The sequence below is a fragment of the Heterodontus francisci genome, unplaced genomic scaffold (genome assembly GCF_036365525.1).
Source record: "Heterodontus francisci isolate sHetFra1 unplaced genomic scaffold, sHetFra1.hap1 HAP1_SCAFFOLD_59, whole genome shotgun sequence".
NCBI lineage: Eukaryota > Metazoa > Chordata > Chondrichthyes > Heterodontiformes > Heterodontidae > Heterodontus > Heterodontus francisci.
In genome coordinates this window covers 7,392,881-7,397,004 of record NW_027140758.1, presented here as the reverse complement: position 1 = coordinate 7,397,004, position 4,124 = coordinate 7,392,881, and positions in this window count along the sequence as shown.

Here is a 4,124-nt window from a genome sequence, read left to right as displayed (position 1 = left end):
GAGTCGACAAGGCCGATATTCCTCGTACTCGGCCCTGTGGGACTGGGTCGGCCCGGACCTGCTGGAAGTATACGAGAGTATGCTCCTGGCCGGCAGCATGTCAGAATCCATGAGGAAAGGCATCATCACCCTCATTTACAAGCGGAAGGGGGAGAGGGCAGAAATCAGAAATTGGCGGCCCATCTCACTGCTTAATGTTGACTACAAGATTCTGTCCATAGTCATAGCCAGTCGAGTCAAGTCTGCTCTGGAGTTGGTGATTCACCCCGATCAGACCTGTACTGTACCCGGCAGGAAGATCTCTGATAGTCTCGCACTACTCAGGGATACGATCGCCTACGTACGGGACAGAAGGGTGGACACCTGCCTCATCAGCCCGGACCAGGAGAAGGCTTTTGACAGGATATCGCACACCGACATGATGGACGTGCTTTCCAAAATGGGGTTTGGGGAGGGAATCTGCAATTGGATCCAACTGCTCTACACAAACATCAGTAGCGCAGTCTCAATCAACGGGTGGGAATCGGAAAGTTTCCCGATCAAATCTGGAGTCAGACAGGGCTGTCCTCTATCCCCGGTCTTGTTTGTTTGCTTCATTGAACCCTTTGCTGAGTCTATTAGGAAGGATGCGAGCATAAGAGGGTTGACAATCCCAGGCAGCGGAGGCACTCAGGTGAAAACCTACCTGGAGATGGATGATGTTGCCGTCTTCTGCTCGGATCCGCTGTCCGTGCGCAGAATGATGAGCATCTGCGACCAGTTCGAACTGGCCTCGGGAGCCAAAGTTAACCACGGCAAGAGCGAGGCCATGTTCTTTGGCAACTGGGCTGACCAATCCTTTGTCCCCTTCACCGTCAGGTCAGATTACCTGAAGGTGCTGGGGATATGGTTCGGAAGGGCCGGGGCGTGCACCAAAACATGGGAGGAGCGAGTAGCCAAGGTACGACAAAAGTTGGGTATGTGGGGGCAGCGATCTCTCTCCATTGTGGGTAAGAACCTGGTCATCAGGTGCGAGGCGCTCACGTTGTTCCTCTACCTGGCGCAGGTCTGGCCCATACCCCACTCCTGCGCTGTGGCAGTCACCCGAGCCATTTTCTGCTTCATCTGGGGATCTAAAATGGACCGGGTCCGGAGGGACACGATGTTCAAATCTCTGGACAAGGGCGGGAAAAATGTACCCAACGTGGCCCTCATGCTGATGAACACCTTTGTGTGCGGCTGCATCAAGCTGTGTGTAGATCCCCAGGACGCAAACTCCAAGTGTCAGTACGTGCTGAGGTTCTATCTGTCCCTGGTGTTGTGAAGGATGGGCTTGGCCACATTGCCGCGGATCGCTCCATGCAGTTGGACCGTGCCGTACCACCTATCCTTCGTGGAGCAGTTTCTGCGGGAAAACACCTTTGACCACCGGTCCATCAGGCAGTGGTCTGCACGGAATGTCCCCAAGGCCCTACGGGAAAAGGAGACGGTGGATCCTGTCGCATGGTTCCCTGAGCAGACTGTCAAAGTCATTTGGCGGAATGCCTCATCACCAGAACTTTCAAACAAGCACCAAGACGTAGCTTGGCTGGTGGTGAGAAGGGCCCTCCGCCCTCCCCATCAGATCCTTCATGCACACCCGACGTCTCGCCCCCTCCGCACAGTGCCGCCGCGGTGGCTGTGTTGGGGAAGAGACGGTCGCCCACCTCCTCCTGGAATGTGTTTTCGCAAAGCAGGTGTGGAAAGAGATGCAGTGGTTTTTGTCGAGGTTCATCCCATGCAGCTCTGCAACACAGGAGTCTGTGCTCGACGGGCTGTTCCCAGGGACGCACACCGAGACAAACATCAACTGCAGCTGAAGGACTATCAATTCGGTGAAAGACGCCCTTTGGTCTGCCCGAAACTTGCTGGTCTTCCAGCGCAAAGAGTTGTCCACCACCGAATGTTGCGGACTGGCACATTCCAAGGTCCAGGACTACGTGCTGAGGGACGCACTAAAGCTTGGGGCAGCCGCAGCAAAGGCTCAATGGGCAAAGACCACAATGTAAGGTCCCCCCCACCAAGCTGAACTGAGGGGCTGGATCCATGGGAAACCCCTCGAACTGTATCGTTAATTTTTAATTTGCTGTAAATGTAAAACTGTAATTGGCATGCCAATTGTGAAACGGAAGGGTTGTGAAGGAACACATGACAGTATTGAAGGAAACTGATCTCCCTTGCAATGTTTGTATTTTTTGGTGCTGTTTGGAAACTGTTTGCAATGTAATTTTTACAGATTTTTATGAATAAAGTATATTTTGGAAATAAAAAAAAAATATTCCTCAGAATTTCGAAGAGTGAGAGGTAATCTTACTGGCACCTAAAAATCTTAAGGGATTTAACAGGGTAAATGCTGGGAGGAAGTTTCCTCTGGCTGGGGAATCTTGAACTAGGGATCACAGTCTCAGTATAAATGGCTCAATCATTTAGGACTGAGAAGAGGAGAATTTTTTTACACTCAAAGCATTGTGAATCTTTGGAATTCTCTACGCACGGTGGTTAGCACCGCGGCCTCACAGCTCCAGTGACCTCGGTTCCGTTCAGGGTATTGCCTGTGCAGAGTTTGCAAGTTCTCTCTGTGACCGCGTGGGTTTCCGCCGGGTGCTCCAGTTTCCTCCCACAGCCAAAGACTTGTAGGTTGATAAGTAAATTGGCCATTGTAAATTGCCCCTAGTGTAGATAGGTGGTAGGAGAATGGTGGGAATGTGGTAGGGAATATGGGATGAATGTAGTATTAGTATAAATGGGTGATTGTTGGTCGGCACAGACTCGGTGGGCTGAAGGGCCTGTTTCAGTGCTGTATCTCTCTGTGACTCTAGAGCTGTGGATGCTCAATCATTGGGTATATCCAAGAGAGAGATCGATAGGTTTTTGGATACTAAGGGAATCAAGGGATCTGTGCTAGTGTGGGAAGATGGAGTTGATGTAGGAGATCAGCTGTGATCTTATTGAATGGCAGAGCTATTTCGATGGGCCGAATGGCTTACTCCTATTTTTTATGTAAAGTTCCATTCCTCTCAGGGAATATTTTATTTTCAAAAAGAGAAATACTGCACACTGGAAATCTGAATAATAACAGAAGATTCTGGAAACACTCAGCAGTTCCAGTAGTATCTGTGGAGAGAGGAAGGTAGGAGCAATGTTTCAGGTCTATAGAAGGGTCACAGAACTGGACCATTAACCCGAGCTTCTCTTCTCCACAGTTGTTTCTGGACTGGCTGAGTGTTTTCAGTATTTTAGGCTTTTTCTTTCTGTATTTCATCCTTTTCCCATTTGACTATTTGCTGTGAAACTTTCAGCGTTGTGCTCAATTCTTTGTGTCGTTGTGTTTTCTTTATTTGAAGCAATGTAAATAGTATCCTGAAATGAATTTGCCAAATGGTTGGGCAAATTGTTACAACCAGTTTTTGAGCAAGTTCTCCACAAACACAGTGAAGGATTCCTTCACATTTGTGAAGACCATACAGGACTTGCATATCGATAGCAATGCCGTGTCCATGTGTTCATTTGACATTGCTAGCCGATTCACCAATGTACCACTTAAGGAAGCCATAGATATTTGCACTGCAGTGCTATATCATGGCAATCTCGACCCGTCACCATTGTGTGAATCCGTATTCATTGAACTTATGAACTCGGCAACTTGCACAGTTGAGTTCAGTTTTATTGACACCATGTATCGCTGGTGTTGCCATGGGATCCCCTCGAGGCCCAGCTCTCACAAACATCTTTGTTGGTTTCCATGACTAACCTGTTTTTAAGGGAATGACACCTAACCTCCGACCTCTTGCATATTTCCAATATGGAGATGATACGTTTGCTATATTTGAACCCACAGCTGCATGAAATAATTTCCTTGCACGTCTTCATGGGCTCCAGCCTACACTCAAATTCACCTTTGGAATGGAGCAGTCAAATGAGTTCCCTTTCCTTGATGTACTAGTTGAGAAATCTGCTAAGGGGTTTTCCACCACGGTCTATCGCAAATCTACCTTCCCAGGTCAATGCACGCGTTGGGATTCTTACAGTTCCATGAGCTAGAAGATTGGCCTTTTCGGCAACCAATCTCTGACCGACATTGGCTCCTGGTCCAGCAACAACTCAAC